Here is a 26,524-nt window from a genome sequence, read left to right as displayed (position 1 = left end):
TAAAGTATTATTATGCCTGGGATACGATAAAATGGAACCGGAATCGAATTTCGAACTTCCTAAGCGGATTTCTCGAGGAAACGAAAGCTTAACAGAAGCGGTAAATCGCAAATTAGAGGGTCTTAGAGAAGGAATTCGGCTAAAATCTCGTCAGTCATTGCGTAGTAATGAGTCTCGTCGTTTGCCCGTTTACAATCAAATTAGCCTACTTTTGTCCAAATCGGCAGTGCCCGAGCTACTTTCATTTCACATGTCTTATCTGGTCCCGATCGAGATTCAGATGATTGAGCCGAAAATCGTCTGTCAAAAGTAATCAAAAATAGAAAAACACGAAAAAGGGTGCAACACGAGGACTTCCCAGGGGGTCAACCATCCTAGTACTGCTCTCGCCCAAGCACGCTTAACTTCGGAGTTCTGATGGGATCCGGTGCATTAGTGCTGGTATGATCGCACCCGACATTGAGTGGGATGTTTATTCTTATATCCCTCGAGTACGTGTGGAGCGGGCGGCGATGGACAACACGCGGCACTGCTCTCGCCCAATCATAACCATGAAGTTAAGCGTTCTGGCGCGATGGCAGATAGGATGGGTGACCTCCCTGGGAAGACCTCGTGTCGCGACCGTTTACGTAAATTATGGATAAAACAGTCGAAAATTTTTTTAATGAGTTAACCGTCTCGGAGTAATCTGCGTCATACCCTTCCGCACAGAACCGGCTCACAAAACAAAAATCGATAAATGTTCCCAGAAAATAGAAAAAAAATAAGAAGAAGGAAATAACGAATGTAAAGCTATTATTATGCCTGGGATACGATAAAATGGAACCGGAATCGAATTTCGAACTTCCTAAGCGGATTTCTCGAGGAAAAAAAAGCTTAACAGAAGCGGTAAATCGCAAATTAGAGGGTCTTAGAGAAGGAATTCGGCTAAAATCTCGTCAGCTCATTGCGTAGTAATGAGTCTCGTCCGTTTGCCCGTTTACAATCAAATTAGCCTACAATTTTGTCCAAATCCGGCAGTGCCCGAGCTACTTTCATTTCACATGTCTTATCTGGTCCCGATCGAGATTCAGATGATTTGAGCCGAAAATCGTCTGTCAACAAATAATCAAAAATAGAAAAACACGAAAAGGGTGCAACACGAGGACTCCCAGGGGGTCACCCATCCTAGTACTGCTCTCGCCCAAGCACGCTTAACTTCGGAGTTCTGATGGGATCCGGTGCATTAGTGCTGGTATGATCGCACCCGACATTGAGTGGGATGTTTATTCTTATATCCCTCGAGTACGTGTGGAGCGGGCGGCGATGGACAACACGCGGCACTGCTCTCGCCCAATCATAACCATGAAGTTAAGCGTTCTGGCGCGATGGCAGAGTAGGATGGGTGACCTCCCTGGGAAGACCTCGTGTCGCGACCGTTTACGTAAATTATGGATAAAACAGTCGAAATAATTGTTTTTAATGAGTTAACCGTCTCCGGAGTAATCTGCGTCATACCCTTCCGCACAGAACCGGCTCACGACAACAAAAATCGATAAATGTTCCCAGAAAAAAAAAATAAGAAGAAGGAAATAACGAATGTAAAGCTATTATTATGCCTGGGATACGATAAAATGGAACCGGAATCGAATTTCGAACTTCCTAAGCGGATTTCTCGAGGAAACGAAAGCTTAACAGAAGCGGTAAATCGCAAATTAGAGGGTCTTAGAGAAGGAATTCGGCTAAAATCTCGTCAGCTCATTGCGTAGTAATGAGTCTCGTCCGTTTGCCCGTTTACAATCAAATTAGCCTACAATTTTGTCCAAATCCGGCAGTGCCCGAGCTACTTTCATTTCACATGTCTTATCTGGTCCCGATCGAGATTCAGATGATTTGAGCCGAAAATCGTCTGTCAACAAGTAATCGAAAATAGAAAAACACGAAAAGTGGTGCAACACGAGGACTTCCCAGGGGTCAGCCATCCTAGTACTGCTCTCGCCCAAGCACGCTTAACTTCGGAGTTCTGATGGGATCCGGTGCATTAGTGCTGGTATGATCGCACCCGACATTGAGTGGGATGTTTATTCTTATATCCCTCGAGTACGTGTGGAGCGGGCGGCGATGGACAACACGCGGCACTGCTCTCGCCCAATCATAACCATGAAGTTAAGCGTTCTGGCGCGATGGCAGAGCTAGGATGGGTGACCTCCCTGGGAAGACCTCGTGTCGCGACCGTTTACGTAAATTATGGATAAAACAGTCGAAATAATTGTTTTTAATGAGTTAACCGTCTCCGGAGTAATCTGCGTCATACCCTTCCGCACAGAACCGGCTCACGACAACAAAAATCGATAAATGTTCCCAGAAAATAGAAAAAAATAAGAAGAAGGAAATAACGAATGTAAAGCTATTATTATGCCTGGGATACGATAAAATGGAACCGGAATCGAATTTCGAACTTCCTAAGCGGATTTCTCGAGGAAACGAAAGCTTAACAGAAGCGGTAAATCGCAAATTAGAGGGTCTTAGAGAAGGAATTCGGCTAAAATCTCGTCAGCTCATTGCGTAGTAATGAGTCTCGTCCGTTTGCCCGTTTACAATCAAATTAGCCTACAATTTTGTCCAAATCCGGCAGTGCCCGAGCTACTTTCATTTCACATGTCTTATCTGGTCCCGATCGAGATTCAGATGATTTGAGCCGAAAATCGTCTGTCAACAAGTAATCAAAAATAGAAAAACACGAAAAGGGTGCAACACGAGGACTTCCCAGGGGGTCACCCATCCTAGTACTGCTCTCGCCCAAGCACGCTTAACTTCGGAGTTCTGATGGGATCCGGTGCATTAGTGCTGGTATGATCGCACCCGACATTGAGTGGGATGTTTATTCTTATATCCCTCGAGTACGTGGGCGGGCGGCGATGGACAACACGCGGCACTGCTCTCGCCCAATCATAACCATGAAGTTAAGCGTTCTGGCGCGATGGCAGAGCTAGGATGGGTGACCTCCCTGGGAAGACCTCGTGTCGCGACCGTTTACGTAAATTATGGATAAAACAGTCGAAATAATTGTTTTTAATGAGTTAACCGTCTCCGGAGTAATCTGCGTCATACCCTTCCGCACAGAACCGGCTCACGACAACAAAAATCGATAAATGTTCCCAGAAATAGAAAAAAAATAAGAAGAAGGAAATAACGAATGTAAAGCTATTATTATTTGGGATACGATAAAATGGAACCGGAATCGAATTTCGAACTTCCTAAGCGGATTTCTCGAGGAAACGAAAGCTTAAAGAAGCGTAAATCGCAAATTAGGGTCTTAGTAATAAGTCTCGTCCGTTTGCCCGTTTACAATCAAATTAGCCTACAATTTTGTCCAAATCCGGCAGTGCCCGAGCTACTTTCATTTCACATGTCTTATCTGGTCCCGATCGAGATTCAGATGATTTGAGCCGAAAATCGTCTGTCAACAAGTAATCAAAAATAGAAAAACACGAAAAGTGGTGCAACACGAGGACTTCCCAGGGGTCACCCATCCTAGTACTGCTCTCGCCCAAGCACGCTTAACTTCGGAGTTCTGATGGGATCCGGTGCATTAGTGCTGGTATGATCGCACCCGACATTGAGTGGGATGTTTATTCTTATATCCCTCGAGTACGTGTGGAGCGGGCGGCGATGGACAACACGCGGCACTGCTCTCGCCCAATCATAACCATGAAGTTAAGCGTTCTGGCGCGATGGCAGAGCTAGGATGGGTGACCTCCCTGGGAAGACCTCGTGTCGCGACCGTTTACGTAAATTATGGATAAAACAGTCGAAATAATTGTTTTTAATGAGTTAACCGTCTCCGGAGTAATCTGCGTCATACCCTTCCGCACAGAACCGGCTCACGACAACAAAAATCGATAAATGTTCCCAGAAAATAGAAAAAAAAATACGAGATTCCCAGAAGAAGGAACGGTAAAGCATTATTATGCCTGGGATACGATAAAATGGAACCGGAATCGAATTTCGAACTTCCTAAGCGGATTTCTCGAGGAAACGAAAGCTTAACAGAAGCGGTAAATCGCAAATTAGAGGGTCTTAGAGAAGGAATTCGGCTAAAATCTCGTCAGCTCATTGCGTAGTAATGAGTCTCGTCCGTTTGCCCGTTTACAATCAAATTAGCCTACAATTTTGTCCAAATCCGGCAGTGCCCGAGCTACTTTCATTTCACATGTCTTATCTGGTCCCGATCGAGATTCAGATGATTTGAGCCGAAAATCGTCTGTCAACAAGTAATCAAAAATAGAAAAACACGAAAAGGGTGCAACACGAGGACTTCCAGGGGGTCACCCATCCTAGTAATGCTCTCGCCCAAGCACGCTTAACTTCGGAGTTCTGATGGGATCCGGTGCATTAGTGCTGGTATGATCGCACCCGACATTGAGTGGGATGTTTATTCTTATATCCCTCGAGTACGTGTGGAGCGGCGGCGATGGACAACACGCGGCACTGCTCTGGCCCAATCATAACCATGAAGTTAAGCGTTCTGGCGCGATGGCAGAGCTAGGATGGGTGACCTCCCTGGGAAGACTCGTGTCGCGACCGTTTACGTAAATTATGGATAAAACAGTCGAAATAATTGTTTTTAATGAGTTAACCGTCTCCGGAGTAATCTGCGTCATACCCTTCCGCACAGAACCGGCTCACGACAACAAAAATCGATAAATGTTCCCAGAAAATAGAAAAAAAATAAGAAGAAGGAAATAACGAATGTAAAGCTATTATTATGCCTGGGATACGATAAAATGGAACCGGAATCGAATTTCGAACTTCCTAAGCGGATTTCTCGAGGAAACGAAAGCTTAACAGAAGCGGTAAATCGCAAATTAGAGGGTCTTAGAGAAGGAATTCGGCTAAAATCTCGTCAGCTCATTGCGTAGTAATGAGTCTCGTCCGTTTGCCCGTTTACAATCAAATTAGCCTACAATTTTGTCCAAATCCGGCAGTGCCCGAGCTACTTTCATTTCACATGTCTTATCTGGTCCCGATCGAGATTCAGATGATTTGAGCCGAAAATCGTCTGTCAACAAGTAATCAAAAATAGAAAAACACGAAAAGGGTGCAACACGAGGACTTCCCAGGGGGTCACCCATCCTTAACTTCGGAGTTCTGATGGGATCCGGTGCATTAGTGCTGGTATGATCGCACCCGACATTGAGTGGGATGTTTATTCTTATATCCCTCGAGTACGTGTGGAGCGGGCGGCGATGGACAACACGCGGCACTGCTCTCGCCCAATCATAACCATGAAGTTAAGCGTTCTGGCGCGATGGCAGAGCTAGGATGGGTGACCTCCCTGGGAAGACCTCGTGTCGCGACCGTTTACGTAAATTATGGATAAAACAGTCGAAATAATTGTTTTAATGAGTTAACCGTCTCCGGAGTAATCTGCGTCATACCCTTCCGCACAGAACCGGCTCACGACAACAAAAATCGATAAATGTTCCCAGAAAATAGAAAAAAAATAAGAAGAAGGAAATAACGAATGTAAAGCTATTATTATGCCTGGGATACGATAAAATGGAACCGGAATCGAATTTCGAACTTCCTAAGCGGATTTCTCGAGGAAACGAAAGCTTAACAGAAGCGGTAAATCGCAAATTAGAGGGTCTTAGAGAAGGAATTCGGCTAAAATCTCGTCAGCTCATTGCGTAGTAATGAGTCTCGTCCGTTTGCCCGTTTACAATCAAATTAGCCTACAATTTTGTCCAAATCCGGCAGGCCCGTGCCGAGTTTCATTTCACATGTCTTATCTGGTCCGATCGAGATTCAGATGATTTGAGCCGAAAATCGTCTGTCAACAAGTAATCAAAAATAGAAAAACACGAAAGGGGTGCAACACGAGGACTTCCCAGGGGGTCACCCATCCTTAACTTCGGAGTTCTGATGGGATCCGATGCATTAGTGCTGGTATGATCGCACCAACTTTGAGTGGGATGTTTTTTCTTATATCCCTCGAGTACGTGTGGAGCGGGCGGCGATGGACAACACGCGGCACTGCTCTCGCCCAATCATAACCATGAAGTTAAGCGTTCTGGCGCGATGGCAGAGCTAGGATGGGTGACCTCCCTGGGAAGACCTCGTGTCGCGACCGTTTACGTAAATTATGGATAAAACAGTCGAAATATAATTTTTAATGAGTTAACCGTCTCCGGAGTAATCTGCGTCATACCCTTCCGCACAGAACCGGCTCACGACAACAAAAATCGATAAATGTTCCCAGAAAATAGAAAAAAAATAAGAAGAAGGAAATAACGAATGTAAAGCTATTATTATGTGGGATACGATAAAATGGAACCGGAATCGAATTTCGAACTTCCTAAGCGGATTTCTCGAGGAAACGAAAGCTTAACAGAAGCGGTAAATCGCAAATTAGAGGGTCTTAGAGAAGGAATTCGGCTAAAATCTCGTCAGCTCATTGCGTAGTAATGAGTCTCGTCCGTTTGCCGTTTACAATCAAATTAGCCTACAATTTTGTCCAAATCCGGCAGTGCCCGAGCTACTTTCATTTCACATGTCTTATCTGGTCCCGATCGAGATTCAGATGATTTGAGCCGAAAATCGTCTGTCAACAAGTAATCAAAATAGAAAAACACGAAAAGGGTGCAACACGAGGACTTCCCAGGGGGTCACCCATCCTAGTACTGCTCTCGCCCAAGCACGCTTAACTTCGGAGTTCTGATGGGATCCGGTGCATTAGTGCTGGTATGATCGCACCCGACATTGAGTGGGATGTTTATTCTTATATCCCTCGAGTACGTGTGGAGCGGGCGGCGATGGACAACACGCGGCACTGCTCTCGCCCAATCATAACCATGAAGTTAAGCGTTCTGGCGCGATGGCAGAGTAGGATGGGTGACCTCCCTGGGAAGACCTCGTGTCGCGACCGTTTACGTAAATTATGGATAAAACAGTCGAAATAATTGTTTTTAATGAGTTAACCGTCTCCGGAGTAATCTGCGTCATACCCTTCCGCACAGAACCGGCTCACGACAACAAAAATCGATAAATGTTCCCAGAAAATAAAAAAAAATAAGAAGAAGGAAATAACGAATGTAAAGCTATTATTATGGGATACGATAAAATGGAACCGGAATCGAATTTCGAACTTCCTAAGCGGATTTCTCGAGGAAACGAAAGCTTAACAGAAGCGGTAAATCGCAAATTAGAGGGTCTTAGAGAAGGAATTCGGCTAAAATCTCGTCAGCTCATTGCGTAGTAATGAGTCTCGTCCGTTTGCCCGTTTACAATCAAATTAGCCTACAATTTTGTCCAAATCCGGCAGTGCCCGAGCTACTTTCATTTCACATGTCTTATCCGGTCCGATCGAGATTCAGATGATTTGAGCCGAAAATCGTCTGTCAACAAGTAATCAAAAATAGAAAAACACGAAAAGGGTGCAACACGAGGACTTCCCAGGGGGTCACCCATCCTTAACTTCGGAGTTTTGATGGGATCCGATGCATTATTGCTGGTATGATCGCACCTAACATTGAGTGGGATGTTTATTCTTATATCCCTCGAGTACGTGTGGAGCGGGCGGCGATGGACAACACGCGGCACTGCTCTCGCCCAATCATAACCATGAAGTTAAGCGTTCTGGCGCGATGGCAGAGCTAGGATGGGTGACCTCCCTGGGAAGACCTCGTGTCGCGACCGTTTACGTAAATTATGGATAAAACAGTCGAAATAATTGTTTTTAATGAGTTAACCGTCTCCGGAGTAATCTGCGTCATACCCTTCCGCACAGAACCGGCTCACGACAACAAAAATCGATAAATGTTCCCAGAAAATAGAAAAAAAAATAAGAAGAAGGAAATAACGAATGTAAAGCTATTATTTGGGATACGATAAAATGGAACCGGAATCGAATTTCGAACTTCCTAAGCGGATTTCTCGAGGAAACGAAAGCTTAACAGAAGCGGTAAATCGCAAATTAGAGGGTCTTCGGGAATTCGGCTTGCGTAGTAATGAGTCTCGTCCGTTTGCCCGTTTACAATCAAATTAGCCTACAATTTTGTCCAAATCCGGCAGTGCCCGAGCTACTTTCATTTCACATCTTATCTGGTCCCGATCGAGATTCAGATGATTTGAGCCGAAATCGTCTGTCAACAAGTAATCAAAAATAGAAAAACACGAAAAGGGTGCAACACGAGGACTTCCCAGGGGGTCACCCATCCTAGTACTGCTCTCGCCCAAGCACGCTTAACTTCGGAGTTCTGATGGGATCCGGTGCATTAGTGCTGGTATGATCGCACCCGACATTGAGTGGGATGTTTATTCTTATATCCCTCGAGTACGTGTGGAGCGGGCGGCGATGGACAACACGCGGCACTGCTCTCGCCCAATCATAACCATGAAGTTAAGCGTTCTGGCGCGATGGCAGAGGTGATGGGTGACCTCCCTGGGAAGACCTCGTGTCGCGACCGTTTACGTAAATTATGGATAAAACAGTCGAAATAATTGTTTTTAATGAGTTAACCGTCTCCGGAGTAATCTGCGTCATACCCTTCCGCACAGAACCGGCTCACGACAACAAAAATCGATAAATGTTCCCAGAAAATAGAAAAAAAAATAAGAAGAAGGAAATAACGAATGTAAAGCTATTATTATGCCTGGGATACGATAAAATGGAACCGGAATCGAATTTCGAACTTCCTAAGCGGATTTCTCGAGGAAACGAAAGCTTAACAGAAGCGGTAAATCGCAAATTAGAGGGTCTTAGAGAAGGAATTCGGCTAAAATCTCGTCAGCTCATTGCGTAGTAATGAGTCTCGTCCGTTTGCCCGTTTACAATCAAATTAGCCTACAATTTTGTCCAAATCCGGCAGTGCCCGAGCTACTTTCATTTCACATGTCTTATCTGGTCCCGATCGAGATTCAGATGATTTGAGCCGAAAATCGTCTGTCAACAAGTAATCAAAAATAGAAAAACACGAAAAGGGTGCAACACGAGGACTTCCCAGGGGTCACCCATCCTAGTACTGCTCGCCCAAGCACGCTTAACTTCGGAGTTCTGATGGGATCCGGTGCATTAGTGCTGGTATGATCGCACCCGACATTGAGTGGGATGTTTATTCTTATATCCCTCGAGTACGTGTGGAGCGGGCGGCGATGGACAACACGCGGCACTGCTCTCGCCCAATCATAACCATGAAGTTAAGCGTTCTGGCGCGATGGCAGAGCTAGGATGGGTGACCTCCCTGGGAAGACCTCGTGTCGCGACCGTTTACGTAAATTATGGATAAAACAGTCGAAATAATTGTTTTTAATGAGTTAACCGTCTCCGGAGTAATCTGCGTCATACCCTTCCGCACAGAACCGGCTCACGACAACAAAAATCGATAAATGTTCCCAGAAAATAGAAAAAAAAATAAGAAGAAGGAAATAACGAATGTAAAGCTATTATTATGCCTGGGATACGATAAAATGGAACCGGAATCGAATTTCGAACTTCCTAAGCGGATTTCTCGAGGAAACGAAAGCTTAACAGAAGCGGTAAATCGCAAATTAGAGGGTCTTAGAGAAGGAATTCGGCTAAAATCTCGTCAGCTCATTGCGTAGTAATGAGTCTCGTCCGTTTGCCCGTTTACAATAAAATTAGCCTACAATTTTGTCCAAATCCGGCAGTGCCCGAGCTACTTTCATTTCACATGTCTTATCTGGTCCCGATCGAGATTCAGATGATTTGAGCCGAAAATCGTCTGTCAACAAGTAATCAAAAATAGAACAAACACGAAAAGGGGTGCACTTCGAGGATTCCCAGGGGTTGGGATGTTTATTCTTATATCCTCGAGTACGTGTGGAGCGGGCGGCGATGGACAACACGCGGCACTGCTCTCGCCCAATCATAACCATGAAGTTAAGCGTTCTGGCGCGATGGCAGAGCTAGGATGGGTGACCTCCCTGGGAAGACCTCGTGTCGCGACCGTTTACGTAAATTATGGATAAAACAGTCGAAATAATTGTTTTTAATGAGTTAACCGTCTCCGGAGTAATCTGCGTCATACCCTTCCGCACAGAACCGGCTCACGACAACAAAAATCGATAAATGTTCCCAGAAAATAGAAAAAAAAATAAGAAGAAGGAAATAACGAATGTAAAGCTATTATTATGCCTGGGATACGATAAAATGGAAGAATCGAATTTCGAACTTCCTAAGCGGATTTCTCGAGGAAACGAAAGCTTAACAGAAGCGGTAAATCGCAAATTAGAGGGTCTTAGAGAAGAAATTCGGCTAAAATCTCGTCAGCTCATTGCGTAGTAATGAGTCTCGTCCGTTTGCCCGTTTACAATCAAATTAGCCTACAATTTTGTCCAAATCCGGCAGTGCCCGAGCTACTTTCATTTCACATGTCTTATCTGGTCCCGATCGAGATTCAGATGATTTGAGCCGAAAATCGTCTGTCAACAAGTAATCAAAAATAGAAAAACACGAAAAGGGTGCAACACGAGGACTTCCCAGGGGGTCACCCATCCTAGTACTGCGCTTTCGCCAAGCACGCTTAACTTCGGAGTTCTGATGGGATCCGGTGCATTAGTGCTGGTATGATCGCACCCGACATTGAGTGGGATGTTTATTCTTATATCCCTCGAGTACGTGTGGAGCGGGGCGGCGATGGACAACACGCGGCCTGCTCTCGCCCAATCATAACCATGAAGTTAAGCGTTCTGGCGCGATGGCAGAGCTAGGATGGGTGACCTCCCTGGGAAGACCTCGTATCGCGACCGTTTTACGTAAATTATGGATAAAACAGTCGAAATAATTGTTTTTAATGAGTTCACCGTCTCCGGAGTAATCTGCGTCATACCTTCCGCACAACCGGCTCACGACAACAAAAATCGATAAATGTTCCCAGAAAATAGAAAAAAATAAGAAGAAGGAAATAACGAATGTAAAGCTATTATTATGCCTGGATACGATAAAATGGAACCGAATCGAATTTCGAACTTCCTAAGCGGATTTCTGAGGAAACGAAAGTTAACAAAGCGGTAAATCGCAAATTAGAGGGTTTAGAAGGAATTCGGCTAAAATCTCGTCAGCTCATTGCGTAGTAATGAGTCTCGTCCGTTTGCCCGTTTACAATCAAATTAGCCTACAATTTTGTCCAAATCCGGCAGTGCCCGAGCTACTTTCATTTCACATGTCTTATCTGGTCCCGATCGAGATTCAGATGATTTGAGCCGAAAATCGTGTCAACAAGTAATCAAAAATAGAAAAACACGAAAAGGGGTGCAACACGAGGACTTCCCAGGGGGTCACCCATCCTAGTACTGCTTCGCCCAAGCACGCTTAACTTCGGAGTTCTGATGGGATCCGGTGCATTAGTGCTGGTATGATCGCACCCGACATTGAGTGGGTTTATTCTTATATCCCTCGAGTAGTGTGGAGCGGGCGGCGATGGACAACACGCGGCACTGCTCTCGCCCAATCATAACCATGAAGTTAAGCGTTCTGGCGCGATGGCAGAGTAGGATGGGTGACCTCCCTGGGAAGACCTCGTGTCGCGACCGTTTACGTAAAATATAAAACAGTCGAAATAATTGTTTTAATGAGTTCACCGTCTCCGGAGTAATCTGCGTCATACCCTTCCGCACAGAACCGGCTCACGACAACAAAAATCGATAAATGTTCCCAGAAAATAAAAAAAAATAAGAAGAAGGAAATAACGAATGTAAAGCTATTATTATGCCTGGATACGATAAAATGGAACCGGAATCGAATTTCGAACTTCCTAGCGGATTTCTCGAGGAAACGAAAGCTTAACAGAAGCGGTAAATCGCAAATTAGGGGTCTTAGAGAAGGAATTCGGCTAAAATCTCGTCAGCTCATTGCGTAGTAATGAGTCTCGTCCGTTTTCCCGTTTACAATCAAATTAGCCTACAATTTTGTCCAAATCCGGCAGTGCCCGAGCTACTTTCATTTCACATGTCTTATCTGGTCCCGATCGAGATTCAGATGATTTGAGCCGAAAATCGTCTGTCAACAAGTAATCAAAAATAGAAAAACACGAAAAGGGTGCAACACGAGGACTTCCCAGGGGTCACCCATCCTAGTACTGCTCTCGCCCAAGCAGCTTAACTTCGGAGTTCTGATGGGATCCGGTGCATTAGTGCTGGTATGATCGCACCCGACATTGAGTGGGATGTTTATTCTTATATCCCTCGAGTACGGTGGAGCGGGCGGCGATGGACAACACGCGGCACTGCTCTCGCCCAATCAAACCATGAAGTTAAGCGTTCTGGCGCGATGGCAGAGCTAGGATGGGTGACCTCCTGGGAAGACCTCGTGTCGCGACCGTTTACGTAAATTATGGAAACAGTCGAAATAATTGTTTTTAATGAGTTAACCGTCTCCGGAGTAATCTGCGTCATACCCTTCCGCACAGAACCGGCTCACGACAACAAAAATCGATAAATGTTCCCAGAAAATAGAAAAAAAAATAAGAAGAAGGAAAATAACAATGTAAAATTATTGTTGGGATACGATAAAATGGAACCGGAATCGAATTTCGAACTTCCTAAGCGGATTTCCGAGGAAACGAAAGCTTAACAGAAGCGGTAAATCGCAAATTAGAGGTCTTAGAGAGGAATTCGCTAAAATCTCGTCAGCTCATTGCGTAGTAATGAGTCTCGTCCGTTTGCCGTTTACAATCAAATTAGCCTACAATTTTGTCCAAATCCGGCAGTGCCCGAGCTACTTTCATTTCACATGTCTTATCTGGTCCGATCGAGATTCAGATGATTTGAGCCGAAAATCGTCTGTCAACAGTAATCAAAATAGAAAAACACGAAAAGGGGTGCAACACGAGGACTTCCAGGGGGTCACCATCCTAGTACTGCTTCGCCCAAGCACGCTTAACTTCGGAGTTCTGATGGGATCCGGTGCATTAGTGCTGGTATGATCGCACCCGACATTGAGTGGGATGTTTATTCTTATATCCCTCGAGTACGTGTGGAGCGGGCGGCGATGGACAACACGCGGCACTGCTCGCCCAATCATAACCATGAAGTTAAGCGTTCTGGCGCGATGGCAGAGCTAGGATGGGTGACCTCCCTGGAAGACCTCGTGTCGCGACCGTTTACGTAAATTATGGATAAAACAGTCGAAATAATTGTTTTTAATGAGTTAACCGTCTCCGGAGTAATCTGCGTCATACCCTTCCGCACAGAACCGGCTCACAACAACAAAAATCGATAAATGTTCCCAGAAAATAGAAAAAAAAATAAGAAGAAGGAAATAACGAATGTAAAGCTATTATTATGGGATACGATAAAATGGAACCGGAATCGAATTTCGAACTTCCTAGCGGATTTCTCGAGGAAACGAAAGCTTAACAGAAGCGGTAAATCGCAAATTAGAGGGTCTTAGAGAAGGAATTCGGCTAAAATCTCGTCAGCTCATTGCGTAGTAATGAGTCTCGTCCGTTTGCCCGTTTACAATCAAATTAGCCTACAATTTTGTCCAAATCCGGCAGTGCCCGAGCTACTTTCATTTCACATGTCTTATCTGGTCCCGATCGAGATTCAGATGATTTGAGCCGAAATCGTCTGTCAACAAGTAATCAAAATAGAAAAACACGAAAAGGGGTGCAACACGAGGACTTCCCAGGGGGTCACCCATCCTAGTACTGCTCTCGCCCAAGCATGCTTAACTTCGGAGTTCTGATGGGATCCGGTGCATTAGTGCTGGTATGATCGCACCCGACATTGAGTGGGATGTTTATTCTTATATCCCTCGAGTACGTGTGGAGCGGGGCGATGGACAACATGCGGCACTGCTCTCGCCCAATCATAACCATGAAGTTAAGCGTTCTGGCGCGAGGCAGAGCTATGATGGGTGACCTCCCTGGGAAGACCTCGTGTCGCGACCGTTTACGTAATTATGGATAAAATAGTCGAAATTGTTTTTAATGAGGACCGTCTCCGGAGTAATCTGCGTCATACCCTTCCACACAGAACCGCTCACGACAACAAAAATCGATAATGTTCCCAGAAAATAGAAAAAAAATAAGAAGAAGGAAATAACGAATGTAAAGCTATTATTATGCTGGGATACGATAAAAGTGGAACCGAATCGAATTTCGAACTTTCTAAGCGGATTTCTCGAGGAAACGAAAGCTTAACAGAAGCGGTAAATCGCATTAGAGGGTCTTAGAGAAGGAATTCGGATAAAATCTCGTCACTCATTGCGTAGTAATGAGTCTCGTCCGTTTGCCCGTTTACAATCAAATTAGCCTACAATTTTGTCCAAATCCGGCAGTGCCCGAGCTACTTTCATTTCACATGTTATCTGGTCCCGATCGAGATTCAGATGATTTGAGCCGAAAATCGTCTGTCAACAAGTAATCAAAAATAGAAAAACACGAAAAGGGTGCAACACGAGGACTTCCCAGGGGTCCCATCCTAGTACTGCACTTCGCCCAAGCACGCTTAACTTCGGAGTTCTGATGGGATCCGTGCATTAGTGCTGGTATGATCGCACCCGACATTGAGTGGGATGTTTATTCTTATATCCCTCGTGTACGTGTGGAGCGGGCGGCGATGGACAACACGCGGCACTGCTCTCGCCCAATCATAACCATGAAGTTAAGCGTTCTGGCGCGATGGCAGAGCTAGGATGGGTGACCTCCCTGGGAAGACCTCGTGTCGCGACCGTTTACGTAAATTATGGATAAAACAGTCGAAATAATTGTTTTTAATAGTTAACCGTCTCCGGAGTAATCTCGTCATACCCTTCCGCCAAACCGGCTCACGACAACAAAAATCGATAAATGTTCCCAGAAAATAGAAAAAAAAATAAGAAGAAGGAAATAACGAATGTAAAGCTGTTATTATGCCTGGGATACGATAAAATGGAACCGGAATCGAATTTCGAACTTCCTAAGCGGATTTCTCGAGGAAACGAAAGCTTAACAGAAGCGGTAAATCGCAAATTAGAGGGTCTTAGAGAAGAAATTCGGATAAAATCTCGTCAGCTCATTGCGTAGTAATGAGTCTCGTCCGTTGCCCGTTTACAATCAAATTAGCCTACAATTTTGTCCAAATCCGGTAGTGCCCGAGCTACTTTCATTTCACATGTCTTATCTGGTCCCGATCGAGATTCAGATGATTTGAGCCGAAAATCGTCTGTCAACAAGTAATCAAAAATAGAAAAACACGAAAAGGGGTGCAACACGAGGACTTCTATGAATGTAAAGCTATTATTATTCCTGGGATACGATAAAATGGATCCGGAATCGAATTTCGAACTTCCTAACGGATTTTGAGGAAACGAAACATTAACAGAAGTTAAATCGCAAATTAGAGGGTCTTAGAGAAGAATTAGCTAAAATCTCGCGAGCACTTTGCGGAGTAATGAGTCTCGTCCGTTTGCCCGTTTACAATCAAATTAGCCTACAATTTTGTCCAAATCGGCAGCCCGAGCTACTTTTCACATGTCTTATTGGTCCCGATCGAGATTCAGATGATTTGAGCGAAAATCGTCGTCAACAAGTAATCAAAAATAGAAAAACACGAAAAGGGTGCAACACGAGGACTTCCCAGGGTCACCATCCTAGTACTGCGCTTCGCCCAAGCACGCTTAACTTCGGAGTTCTGATGGGATCCGGTGCATTAGTGCTGGTATGATCGCACCGACATTGAGTGGGATGTTTATTCTTATATCCCTCGAGTACGTGTGGAGCGGGCGGCGATGGACAACACGCGGCACTGCTCTCGCCCAATCATAACCATGAAGTTAAGCGTTCTGGCGCGATGGCAGAGCTAGGATGGGTGACCTCCCTGGGAAGACCTCGTGTCGCGACCGTTTACGTAAATTATGGATAAAACAGTCGAAATAATTGTTTTTAATGAGTTAACCGTCTCCGGAGTAATCTGCGTCATACCCTTCCGCACAGAACCGGCTCACGACAACAAAAATCGATAAATGTTCCCAGAAAATAGAAAAAAAATAAGAAGAAGGAAATAACGAATGTAAAGCTATTATTATGCCTGGGATACGATAAAATGGAACCGGAATCGAATTTCGAACTTCCTAAGCGGATTTCTCGAGGAAACGAAAGCTTAACAGAAGCGGTAAATCGCAAATTAGAGGGTCTTAGAGAAGGAATTCGGCTAAAATCTCGTCAGCTCATTGCGTAGTAATGAGTCTCGTCCGTTTGCCCGTTTACAATCAAATTAGCCTACAATTTTGTCCAAATCCGGCAGTGCCCGAGCTACTTTCATTTCACATGTCTTATCTGGTCCCGATCGAGATTCAGATGATTTGAGCCGAAATCGTCTGTCAACAAGTAATCAAAAATAGAAAAACATGAAAAGGGTGCAACACGAGGACTTCCCAGGGGGTCACCCATCCTTAACTTCGGAGTTCTGATGGGATCCGGTGCATTAGTGCTGGTATGATCGCACCCGACATTGAGTGGGATGTTTATTCTTATATCCCTCGAGTACGTGTGGAGCGGGCGGCGATGGACAACACGCGGCACTGCTCTCGCCCAATCATAACCATGAAGTTAAGCGTTCTGGCGCGATGGCAGAGCTAGGATGGGTGACCTCCCTGGGAAGACCTCGTGTCGCGACCGTTTACGTAAATTATGGATAAAACAGTCGAAATAATTGTTTTAATGAGTTAACCGTCTCCGGAGTAATCTGCGTCATACCCTTCCGCACAGAACCGGCTCACGAACAAAAATCGATAAATGTTCCCAGAAAATAGAAAAAAAATAAGAAGAAGGAAATAACGAATGTAAAGCTATTATTATGCCGGATACGATAAAATGGAACCGGAATCGAATTTCGAACTTCCTAAGCGGATTTCTCGAGGAAACGAAAGCTTAACAGAAGCGGTAAATCGCAAATTAGAGGGTCTTAGAGAAGGAATTCGGCTAAAATCTCGTCAGCTCATTGCGTAGTAATGAGTCTCGTCCGTTTGCCCGTTTACAATCAAATTAGCCTACAATTTTGTCCAAATCCGGCAGTGCCCGAGCTACTTTCATTTCACATGTCTTATCTGGTCCCGATCGAGATTCAGATGATTTGAGCCGAAAATCGTCTGTCAACAAGTAATCAAAAATAGAAAAACACGAGGACTTCCCAGGGGGTCACCCATCCTAGTACTGCTCTCGCCCAAGCACGCTTAACTTCGGAGTTCTGATGGGATCCGGTGCATTAGTGCTGGTATGATCGCACCCGACATTGAGTGGGATGTTTATTCTTATATCCCTCGAGTACGTGTGGAGCGGGCGGCGATGGACAACACGCGGCACTGCTCTCGCCCAATCATAACCATGAAGTTAAGCGTTCTGGCGCGATGGCAGAGCTAGGATGGGTGACCTCCCTGGGAAGACCTCGTGTCGCGACCGTTTACGTAAATTATGGATAAAACAGTCGAAATAATTTTTTAATGAGTTAACCGTCTCCGGAGTAATCTGCGTCATACCCTTCCGCACAGAACCGGCTCACGACAACAAAATCGATAAATGTTCCCAGAAAATAAAAAAATAAAAGAAGGAAATAACGAATGTAAAGCTATTATTATGCCTGGGATACGATAAAATGGAACGGAATCGAATTTCGAACTTCCTAAGCGGATTTCTCGAGGAAACGAAAGCTTAACAGAAGCGGTAAATCGCAAATTAGAGGGTCTTAGAGAAGGAATTCGGCTAAAATCTCGTCAGCTCATTGCGTAGTAATGAGTCTCGTCCGTTTGCCCGTTTACAATCAAATTAGCCTACAATTTTGTCCAAATCCGGCAGTGCCCGAGCTACTTTCATTTCACATGTCTTATCTGGTCCCGATCGAGATTCAGATGATTTGAGCCGAAAATCGTCTGTCAACAAGTAATCAAAAATAGAAAAACACGAAAAGGGTGCAACACGAGGACTTCCCAGGGGTCACCCATCCTAGTACTGCTCTCGCCCACGCTTAACTTCGGAGTTCTGATGGGATCCGGTGCATTAGTGCTGGTATGATCGCACCCGACATTGAGTGGGATGTTTATTCTTATATCCCTCGAGTACGTGTGGAGCGGGCGGCGATGGACAACACGCGGCACTGCTCTCGCCCAATCATAACCATGAAGTTAAGCGTTCTGGCGCGATGGCAGAGCTAGGATGGGTGACCTCCCTGGGAAGACCTCGTGTCGCGACCGTTTACGTAAATTATGGATAAAACAGTCGAAATAATTGTTTTTAATGAGTTAACCGTCTCCGGAGTAATCTGCGTCATACCCTTCCGCACAGAACCGGCTCACGACAACAAAAATCGATAAATGTTCCCAGAAAATAAAAAAAATAAGAAGAAGGAAATAACGAATGTAAAGCTATTATTATGCCTGGGATACGATAAAATGGAACCGGAATCGAATTTCGAACTTCCTAAGCGGATTTCTCGAGGAAACGAAAGCTTAACAGAAGCGGTAAATCGCAAATTAGAGGGTCTTAGAGAAGGAATTCGGCTAAAATCTCGTCAGCTCATTGCGTAGTAATGAGTCTCGTCCGTTTGCCCGTTTACAATCAAATTAGCCTACAATTTTGTCCAAATCCGGCAGTGCCCGAGCTACTTTCATTTCACATGTCTTATCTGGTCCCGATCGAGATTCAGATGATTTGAGCCGAAAATCGTCTGTCAACAAGTAATCAAAAATAGAAAAACACGAAAAAGGGTGCAACACGAGGACTTCCCAGGGGTCACCCATCCTAGTACTGCTCTCGCCCAAGCACGCTTAACTTCGGAGTTCTGATGGGATCCGGTGCATTAGTGCTGGTATGATCGCACCCGACATTGAGTGGGATGTTTATTCTTATATCCCTCGAGTACGTGTGGAGCGGGCGGCGATGGACAACACGCGGCACTGCTCTCGCCCAATCATAACCATGAAGTTAAGCGTTCTGGCGCGATGGCAGAGTAGGATGGGTGACCTCCCTGGGAAGACCTCGTGTCGCGACCGTTTACGTAAATTATGGATAAAACAGTCGAAATAATTGTTTTTAATGAGTTAACCGTCTCCGGAGTAATCTGCGTCATACCCTTCCGCACAGAACCGGCTCACGACAACAAAAATCGATAAATGTTCCCAGAAAATAGAAAAAAAAATAAGAAGAAGGAAATAACGAATGTAAAGCTATTATTATGCCTGGGATACGATAAAATGGAACCGGAATCGAATTTCGAACTTCCTAAGCGGATTTCTCGAGGAAACGAAAGCTTAACAGAAGCGGTAAATCGCAAATTAGAGGGTCTTAGAGAAGGAATTCGGCTAAAATCTCGTCAGCTCATTGCGTAGTAATGAGTCTCGTCCGTTTGCCCGTTTACAATCAAATTAGCCTACAATTTTGTCCAAATCCGGCAGTGCCCGAGCTACTTTCATTTCACATGTCTTATCTGGTCCCGATCGAGATTCAGATGATTTGAGCCGAAAATCGTCTGTCAACAAGTAATCAAAAATAGAAAAACACGAAAAGGGTGCAACACGAGGACTTCCCAGGGGGTCACCCATCCTAGTACTGCTCTCGCCCAAGCACGCTTAACTTCGGAGTTCTGATGGGATCCGGTGCATTAGTGCTGGTATGATCGCACCCGACATTGAGTGGGATGTTTATTCTTATATCCCTCGAGTACGTGTGGAGCGGGCGGCGATGGACAACACGCGGCACTGCTCGCCCAATCATAACCATGAAGTTAAGCGTTCTGGCGCGATGGCAGCTAGGATGGGTGACCTCCCTGGGAAGACCTCGTGTCGCGACCGTTTACGTAAATTATGGATAAAACAGTCGAAATAATTGTTTTTAATGAGTTAACCGTCTCCGGAGTAATCTGCGTCATACCCTTCCGCACAGAACCGGCTCACGACAACAAAAATCGATAAATGTTCCCAGAAAATAGAAAAAAAATAAGAAGAAGGAAATAACGAATGTAAAGCTATTATTATGCCTGGGATACGATAAAATGGAACCGGAATCGAATTTCGAACTTCCTAAGCGGATTTCTCGAGGAAACGAAAGCTTAACAGAAGCGTTAAATCGCAAATTAAAGGGTCTTAGAGAAGGAATTCGGCTAAAATCTCGTCAGCTCATTGCGTAGTAATGAGTCTCGTCCGTTTGCCCGTTTACAATCAAATTAGCCTACAATTTTGTCCAAATCCGGCAGTGCCCGAGCTACTTTCATTTCACATGTCTTATCTGGTCCCGATCGAGATTCAGATGATTTGAGCCGAAAATCGTCTGTCAACAAGTAATCAAAAATAGAAAAACACGAAAAGGGTGCAACACGAGGACTTCCCAGGGGGTCACCCATCCTAGTACTGCTCTCGCCCAAGCACGCTTAACTTCGGAGTTCTGATGGGATCCGGTGCATTAGTGCTGGTATGATCGCACCCGACATTGAGTGGGATGTTTATTCTTATATCCCTCGAGTACGTGTGGAGCGGGCGGCGATGGACAACACGCGGCACTGCTCTCGCCCAATCATAACCATGAAGTTAAGCGTTCTGGCGCGATGGCAGAGCTAGGATGGGTGACCTCCCTGGGAAGACCTCGTGTCGCGACCGTTTACGTAAATTATGGATAAAACAGTCGAAATAATTGTTTTTAATGAGTTAACCGTCTCCGGAGTAATCTGCGTCATACCCTTCCGCACAGAACCGGCTCACGACAACAAAAATCGATAAATGTTCCCAGAAAATAAAAAAAATAAGAAGAAGGAAATAACGAATGTAAAGCTATTATTATGCCTGGGATACGATAAAATGGAACCGGAATCGAATTTCGAACTTCCTAAGCGGATTTCTCGAGGAAACGAAAGCTTAACAGAAGCGGTAAATCGCAAATTAGAGGGTCTTAGAGAAGGAATTCGGCTAAAATCTCGTCAGCTCATTGCGTAGTAATGAGTCTCGTCCGTTTGCCCGTTTACAATCAAATTAGCCTACAATTTTGTCCAAATCCGGCAGTGCCCGAGCTACTTTCATTTCACATGTCTTATCTGGTCCCGATCGAGATTCAGATGATTTGAGCCGAAAATCGTCTGTCAACAAGTAATCAAAAATAGAAAAACACGAAAAAGGGTGCAACACGGACTTCCCAGGGGGTCACCCATCCTAGTACTGCTCAAGCACGCTTAACTTCGGAGTTCTGATGGTATCCGGTGCATTAGTGCTGGTATGATCGCACCCGACATTGAGTGGGATGTTTATTCTTATATCCCTCGAGTACGTGTGGAGCGGGCGGCGATGGACAACACGCGGCACTGCTCTCGCCCAATCATAACCATGAAGTTAAGCGTTCTGGCGCGATGGCAGAGCTAGGATGGGTGACCTCCCTGGGAAGACCTCGTGTCGCGACCGTTTACGTAAATTATGGATAAAACAGTCGAAATAATTGTTTTTAATGAGTTAACCGTCTCCGGAGTAATCTGCGTCATACCCTTCCGCACAGAACCGGCTCACGACAACAAAAATCGATAAATGTTCCCAGAAAATAGAAAAAAAAATAAGAAGAAGGAAATAACGAATGTAAAATTATTATGCCTGGGATACGATAAAATGGAACCGGAATCGAATTTCGAACTTCCTAAGCGGATTTCTCGAGGAAACGAAAGCTTAACAGAAGCGGTAAATCGCAAATTAGAGGGTCTTAGAGAAGGAATTCGGCTAAAATCTCGTCAGCTCATTGCGTAGTAATGAGTCTCGTCCGTTTGCCCGTTTACAATCAAATTAGCCTACAATTTTGTCCAAATCCGGCAGTGCCCGAGCTACTTTCATTTCACATGTCTTATCTGGTCCGATCGAGATTCAGATGATTTGAGCCGAAAATCGTCTGTCAACAAGTAATCAAAATAGAAAAAACACGAAAAGGGTGCAACACGAGGACTTCCCAGGGGGTCACCCATCCTAGTACTGCTCTCGCCCAAGCACGCTTAACTTCGGAGTTCTGATGGGATCCGGTGCATTAGTGCTGGTATGATCGCACCCGACATTGAGTGGGATGTTTATTCTTATATCCCTCGAGTACGTGTGGAGCGGGCGGCGATGGACAACACGCGGCACTGCTCTCGCCCAATCATAACCATGAAGTTAAGCGTTCTGGCGCGATGGCAGAGTAGGATGGGTGACCTCCCTGGGAAGACCTCGTGTCGCGACCGTTTACGTAAATTATGGATAAAACAGTCGAAATAATTTTTTTAATGAGTTAACCGTCTCCGGAGTAATCTGCGTCATACCCTTCCGCACAGAACCGGCTCACGACAACAAAAATCGATAAATGTTCCCAGAAAATAGAAAAAAAAATAAGAAGAAGGAAATAACGAATGTAAAGCTATTATTATGCCTGGGATACGATAAAATGGAACCGGAATCGAATTTCGAACTTCCTAAGCGGATTTCTCGAGGAAACGAAAGCTTAACAGAAGCGGTAAATCGCAAATTAGAGGGTCTTAGAGAAGGAATTCGGCTAAAATCTCGTCAGCTCATTGCGTAGTAATGAGTCTCGTCCGTTTGCCCGTTTACAATCAAATTAGCCTACAATTTTGTCCAAATCCGGCAGTGCCCGAGCTACTTTCATTTCACATGTCTTATCTGGTCCCGATCGAGATTCAGATGATTTGAGCCGAAAATCGTCTGTCAACAAGTAATCAAAATAGAAAAACACGAAAAGGGTGCAACACGAGGACTTCCCAGGGGGTCACCCATCCTAGTACTGCTCTCGCCCAAGCACGCTTAACTTCGGAGTTCTGATGGGATCCGGTGCATTAGTGCTGGTATGATCGCACCCGACATTGAGTGGGATGTTTATTCTTATATCCCTCGAGTACGTGTGGAGCGGGCGGCGATGGACAACACGCGGCACTGCTCTCGCCCAATCATAACCATGAAGTTAAGCGTTCTGGCGCGATGGCAGAGCTAGGATGGGTGACCTCCCTGGGAAGACCTCGTGTCGCGACCGTTTACGTAAATTATGGATAAAACAGTCGAAATAATTGTTTTTAATGAGTTAACCGTCTCCGGAGTAATCTGCGTCATACCCTTCCGCACAGAACCGGCTCACGACAACAAAAATCGATAAATGTTCCCAGAAAATAAAAAAAATAAGAAGAAGGAAATAACGAATGTAAAGCTATTTATGCCTGGGATACGATAAAATGGAACTGGAATCGAATTTCGAACTTCCTAAGCGGATTTCTCGAGGAAACGAAAGCTTAACAGAAGCGGTAAATCGCAAATTAGAGGGTCTTAGAGAAGGAATTCGGCTAAAATCTCGTCAGCTCATTGCGTAGTAATGAGTCTCGTCCGTTTTCCCGTTTACAATCAAATTAGCTTACAATTTTTTCAAAATCCGGCAGTGCCCGAGCTACTTTCATTTCACATGTTTATCTGGTCCCGATCGAGATTCAGATGATTTGAGCCGAAAATCGTCTGTCAACAAGTAATCAAAAATAGAAAAACACGAAAAGGGTGCAACACGAGGACTTCCCAGGGGGTCACCCATCCTAGTACTGCTCTCGCCCAAGCACGCTTAACTTCGGAGTTCTGATGGGATCCGTGCATTAGTGCTGGTATGATCGCACCCGACATTGAGTGGGATGTTTATTCTTATATCCCTCGAGTACGTGTGGAGCGGGCGGCGATGGACAACACGCGGCACTGCTCTGCCCAATCATAACCATGAAGTTAAGCGTTCTGGCGCGATGGCAGAGCTAGGATGGGTGACCTCCCTGGGAAGACCTCGTGTCGCGACCGTTTACGTAAATTATATAAAACAGTCGAAATAATTGTTTTTAATGAGTTAACCGTCTCCGGAGTAATCTGCGTCATACCCTTCCCACAGAACCGGCTCACGACAACAAAAATCGATAAATGTTCCCAGAAAATAGAAAAAAAATAAGAAGAAGGAAATAACGAATGTAAAGCTATTATGCCTGGGATACGATAAAATGGAACCGGAATCGAATTTCGAACTTCCTAAGCGGATTTCTCGAGGAAACGAAAGCTTAACAGAAGCGGTAAATCGCAAATTAGAGGGTCTTAGAGAAGGAATTCGGCTAAAATCTCGTCAGCTCATTGCGTAGTAATGAGTCTCGTCCGTTTGCCCGTTTACAATCAAATTAGCCTACAATTTTGTCCAAATCCGGCAGTGCCCGAGCTACTTTCATTTCACATGTCTTATCTGGTCCCGATCGAGATTCAGATGATTTGAGCGAAAAATCGTCTGTCAACAAGTAATCAAAAATAGAAAAACACGAAAAGGGGTGCAAACGAGGACTTCTATGAATGTAAAGCTATTATTCCTGGGATACGATAAAATGGATCCGGAATCGAATTTCGAACTTCCTAAACGGATTTTTGAGGAAACGAAACATTAACAGAAGTTGTAAATCGCAAATTAGGGTCTTAGAGAAGAAATTTAGCTAAAATCTCGCGAGCACTTTGCGGAGTAATGAGTCTCGTCCGTTTGCCGTTTACAATAAAATTAGCCTACAATTTTGTCCAAATCAGGCAGTACCCGAGCTACGCTGATTTCACATGTCTTATTTGGTCCCGATCGAGATTCAGATGATTTGAGCAGAAAATCGTCCGTCAACAAGTAATCAAAATAGAAAAACACGAAAAGGGGTGCAACACGAGGACTTCCCAGGTGGTCACCGATCTAGTACTGCGCTTTCGCCCAAGCACGCTTAACTTCGGAGTTCTGATGGGATCCGGTGCATTAGTGCTGGATGATCGCACTCGACATTGAGTGGGATGTTTATTCTTATTTACCTCGAGTACGTGTGGAGGGCGGCGATGGACAACACGTGGCACTGCTCGCCCAATCATAACCATGAAGTTAAGCGTTCTGGCGCGATGGCAGAGCTAGGATGGGTGACCTCCCTGGGAAGACCTCGTGTCGCGACCGTTTACGTAAATTATGGATAAAACAGTCGAAATAATTGTTTTTAATGAGTTATTCGTCTCCGGAGTAATCTGCGTCATACCCTTCCGCACAGAACCGGCTCACGACAACAAAAATCGATAATTCCAGAAAATAGAAAAAAAATAAAAGGAAGGAAATAACGAATGTAAAGCTATTATTATGCCTCGGCTACGATAAAATGGAACCGGAATCGAATTTCGAACTTCCTAAGCGGATTTCTCGAGAAAACGAAAGCTTAACAGAAGCGGTAAATCGCAAATTAGAGGGTCTTAAAGAAGGAATTCGGCTAAAATCTCGTCAGCTCATTGCGTAGTAATGAGTCTCGTCCGTTTGCCCGTTTACAATCAAATTAGCCTACAATTTTGTCCAAATCCGGCAGTGCCCGAGGTACTTTCTTTCACATGTATTATCTGGTCCCGATCGAGATTCAGATGATTTGAGCCGAAACTCGTCTGTCAACAAGTAATCAAAAATAGAAAAACACGAAAAGGGGTGCAACACGAGGACTTCCCAGGGGGTCACCCATCCTAGTACTGCGCTTTCGCCCAAGCACGCTTAACTTCGGAGTTTGATGGGATCCGGTGCATTAGTGCTATGATCGCACCGACATTGAGTGGGATGTTTATTCTTATATCCCTCGAGTACGTGTGGAGGGGCGGCGATGGACAACACGCGGCACTGCTCTCGCCCAATCATAACCATGAAGTTAAGCGTTCTGGCGCGATGGCAGAGCGATGGGTGACCTCCCTGGGAAGACCTCGTGTCGCGACCGTTTACGTAAATTATGGATAAAACAGTCGAAATAATTGTTTTAATGAGTTCACCGTCTCCGGAGTAATCTGCGTCATACCCTTCCGCACAGAACCGGCTCACGACAACAAAAATCGATAAATGTTACCAGAAAATAGAAAAAAAATAAGAAGAAGGAAATAACGAATGTAAAGCTTATTATGCCTCGGATACGATAAAATTGAACCGGAATCGAATTTCGAACTTCCTAAGCGGATTTCTCGAGAAAACGAAAGCTTAACAGAAGCGGTAAATCGCAATTAGAGGGTCTTAGAGAAGGAATTCGGCTAAAATCTCGTCAGCTCATTGCGTAGAATGAGTCTCGTCCGTTTGCCGTTTACAATCAAATTAGCCTAGAATTTTGTCCAAATCCGGCAGTGCCTGAGCTACTTTCATTTCACATGTCTTATCTGGTCCCGATCGAGATTCAGATGATTTGACCGAAACTCGTCTGTCAACAAGTAATAAGAAATAGAAAAACACGAAAAGGGTAAACACGAGGACTTCCCAGGGGGTCACCATCCTAGTACTGCTTCCCAAGCACGCTTAACTTCGGAGTTTTGATGGGATCCGGTGCATTAGTGCTGGTATGATCGTACCGACATTGAGTGGGTTGTTTATCTTATATCCCTGAGTACGTGTGGAGCGTGGCGGCGATGGACAACACGCGGCTGCTCGCCCAATCATAAACCATGAAGTAAGCGTTCTGGCGCGGGCAGAGCTAGGATGGGTGACTCCCTGGGAAGACCTCGTGTCGCGACCGTTTACGTAAATTATAGATAAAACAGTCGAAATAATGTTTTAATGAG

At 44.9% G+C, this 26,524-nt stretch overlaps 23 non-coding genes and 5 pseudogenes across 23 annotated transcripts; all 28 read right to left on the bottom strand.

Moving 5' to 3' along the window:
* Positions 1-336: 336 nt before the first annotated feature.
* LOC142535748 (5S ribosomal RNA) lies at positions 337-455 on the bottom strand. The gene has a single exon (XR_012817743.1). It is a non-coding gene; the product is annotated as a 5S ribosomal RNA (ribosomal RNA).
* A 675-nt stretch (positions 456-1,130) lies between these two features.
* LOC142535747 (5S ribosomal RNA) lies at positions 1,131-1,248 on the bottom strand. The gene has a single exon (XR_012817742.1). It is a non-coding gene; the product is annotated as a 5S ribosomal RNA (ribosomal RNA).
* Positions 1,249-1,925: 677 nt separating this feature from the next.
* On the bottom strand, positions 1,926-2,043 carry LOC142535756 (5S ribosomal RNA). Its single transcript, XR_012817751.1, has one exon. It is a non-coding gene; the product is annotated as a 5S ribosomal RNA (ribosomal RNA).
* Positions 2,044-2,724: 681 nt separating this feature from the next.
* LOC142535746 (5S ribosomal RNA) lies at positions 2,725-2,843 on the bottom strand. The gene has a single exon (XR_012817741.1). It is a non-coding gene; the product is annotated as a 5S ribosomal RNA (ribosomal RNA).
* A 633-nt stretch (positions 2,844-3,476) lies between these two features.
* On the bottom strand, positions 3,477-3,594 carry LOC142535753 (5S ribosomal RNA). The gene has a single exon (XR_012817748.1). It is a non-coding gene; the product is annotated as a 5S ribosomal RNA (ribosomal RNA).
* Positions 3,595-4,279: 685 nt separating this feature from the next.
* Positions 4,280-4,397, bottom strand: LOC142535754 (5S ribosomal RNA). Its single transcript, XR_012817749.1, has one exon. It is a non-coding gene; the product is annotated as a 5S ribosomal RNA (ribosomal RNA).
* Positions 4,398-6,621: 2,224 nt separating this feature from the next.
* On the bottom strand, positions 6,622-6,740 carry LOC142535745 (5S ribosomal RNA). The gene has a single exon (XR_012817740.1). It is a non-coding gene; the product is annotated as a 5S ribosomal RNA (ribosomal RNA).
* Positions 6,741-8,162: 1,422 nt separating this feature from the next.
* LOC142535772 (5S ribosomal RNA) lies at positions 8,163-8,281 on the bottom strand. The gene has a single exon (XR_012817761.1). It is a non-coding gene; the product is annotated as a 5S ribosomal RNA (ribosomal RNA).
* A 681-nt stretch (positions 8,282-8,962) lies between these two features.
* LOC142535757 (5S ribosomal RNA) lies at positions 8,963-9,078 on the bottom strand. The gene has a single exon (XR_012817752.1). It is a non-coding gene; the product is annotated as a 5S ribosomal RNA (ribosomal RNA).
* Positions 9,079-10,461: 1,383 nt separating this feature from the next.
* On the bottom strand, positions 10,462-10,581 carry LOC142535760 (5S ribosomal RNA). The gene has a single exon (XR_012817755.1). It is a non-coding gene; the product is annotated as a 5S ribosomal RNA (ribosomal RNA).
* Positions 10,582-11,251: 670 nt separating this feature from the next.
* Positions 11,252-11,369, bottom strand: LOC142535751 (5S ribosomal RNA). Its single transcript, XR_012817746.1, has one exon. It is a non-coding gene; the product is annotated as a 5S ribosomal RNA (ribosomal RNA).
* A 668-nt stretch (positions 11,370-12,037) lies between these two features.
* Positions 12,038-12,154, bottom strand: LOC142535758 (5S ribosomal RNA). The gene has a single exon (XR_012817753.1). It is a non-coding gene; the product is annotated as a 5S ribosomal RNA (ribosomal RNA).
* Positions 12,155-12,818: 664 nt separating this feature from the next.
* Positions 12,819-12,934, bottom strand: LOC142535761 (5S ribosomal RNA). Its single transcript, XR_012817756.1, has one exon. It is a non-coding gene; the product is annotated as a 5S ribosomal RNA (ribosomal RNA).
* Positions 12,935-13,608: 674 nt separating this feature from the next.
* LOC142535749 (5S ribosomal RNA) lies at positions 13,609-13,727 on the bottom strand. The gene has a single exon (XR_012817744.1). It is a non-coding gene; the product is annotated as a 5S ribosomal RNA (ribosomal RNA).
* A 665-nt stretch (positions 13,728-14,392) lies between these two features.
* LOC142535764 (5S ribosomal RNA) lies at positions 14,393-14,508 on the bottom strand (annotated as a pseudogene).
* A 1,034-nt stretch (positions 14,509-15,542) lies between these two features.
* LOC142535763 (5S ribosomal RNA) lies at positions 15,543-15,659 on the bottom strand. The gene has a single exon (XR_012817758.1). It is a non-coding gene; the product is annotated as a 5S ribosomal RNA (ribosomal RNA).
* Positions 15,660-17,094: 1,435 nt separating this feature from the next.
* Positions 17,095-17,213, bottom strand: LOC142535759 (5S ribosomal RNA). Its single transcript, XR_012817754.1, has one exon. It is a non-coding gene; the product is annotated as a 5S ribosomal RNA (ribosomal RNA).
* Positions 17,214-17,887: 674 nt separating this feature from the next.
* On the bottom strand, positions 17,888-18,001 carry LOC142535762 (5S ribosomal RNA). Its single transcript, XR_012817757.1, has one exon. It is a non-coding gene; the product is annotated as a 5S ribosomal RNA (ribosomal RNA).
* A 681-nt stretch (positions 18,002-18,682) lies between these two features.
* On the bottom strand, positions 18,683-18,800 carry LOC142535750 (5S ribosomal RNA). Its single transcript, XR_012817745.1, has one exon. It is a non-coding gene; the product is annotated as a 5S ribosomal RNA (ribosomal RNA).
* Positions 18,801-19,482: 682 nt separating this feature from the next.
* On the bottom strand, positions 19,483-19,601 carry LOC142535771 (5S ribosomal RNA). The gene has a single exon (XR_012817760.1). It is a non-coding gene; the product is annotated as a 5S ribosomal RNA (ribosomal RNA).
* A 678-nt stretch (positions 19,602-20,279) lies between these two features.
* On the bottom strand, positions 20,280-20,398 carry LOC142535767 (5S ribosomal RNA). Its single transcript, XR_012817759.1, has one exon. It is a non-coding gene; the product is annotated as a 5S ribosomal RNA (ribosomal RNA).
* Positions 20,399-21,079: 681 nt separating this feature from the next.
* Positions 21,080-21,190, bottom strand: LOC142535765 (5S ribosomal RNA; annotated as a pseudogene).
* Positions 21,191-21,869: 679 nt separating this feature from the next.
* On the bottom strand, positions 21,870-21,988 carry LOC142535755 (5S ribosomal RNA). The gene has a single exon (XR_012817750.1). It is a non-coding gene; the product is annotated as a 5S ribosomal RNA (ribosomal RNA).
* Positions 21,989-22,668: 680 nt separating this feature from the next.
* LOC142535744 (5S ribosomal RNA) lies at positions 22,669-22,787 on the bottom strand. The gene has a single exon (XR_012817739.1). It is a non-coding gene; the product is annotated as a 5S ribosomal RNA (ribosomal RNA).
* A 677-nt stretch (positions 22,788-23,464) lies between these two features.
* On the bottom strand, positions 23,465-23,582 carry LOC142535752 (5S ribosomal RNA). Its single transcript, XR_012817747.1, has one exon. It is a non-coding gene; the product is annotated as a 5S ribosomal RNA (ribosomal RNA).
* A 1,040-nt stretch (positions 23,583-24,622) lies between these two features.
* LOC142535768 (5S ribosomal RNA) lies at positions 24,623-24,741 on the bottom strand (annotated as a pseudogene).
* Positions 24,742-25,415: 674 nt separating this feature from the next.
* LOC142535769 (5S ribosomal RNA) lies at positions 25,416-25,532 on the bottom strand (annotated as a pseudogene).
* A 670-nt stretch (positions 25,533-26,202) lies between these two features.
* LOC142535770 (5S ribosomal RNA) lies at positions 26,203-26,316 on the bottom strand (annotated as a pseudogene).
* Between the last annotated feature and the right edge of the window lie 208 nt (positions 26,317-26,524).

The sequence above is a fragment of the Primulina tabacum genome, unplaced genomic scaffold (genome assembly GCF_025594145.1).
Source record: "Primulina tabacum isolate GXHZ01 unplaced genomic scaffold, ASM2559414v2 Contig1130, whole genome shotgun sequence".
Taxonomy (NCBI): Eukaryota; Viridiplantae; Streptophyta; class Magnoliopsida; order Lamiales; family Gesneriaceae; genus Primulina; species Primulina tabacum.
This window is presented reverse-complemented; position numbering and strand designations above follow the sequence as displayed.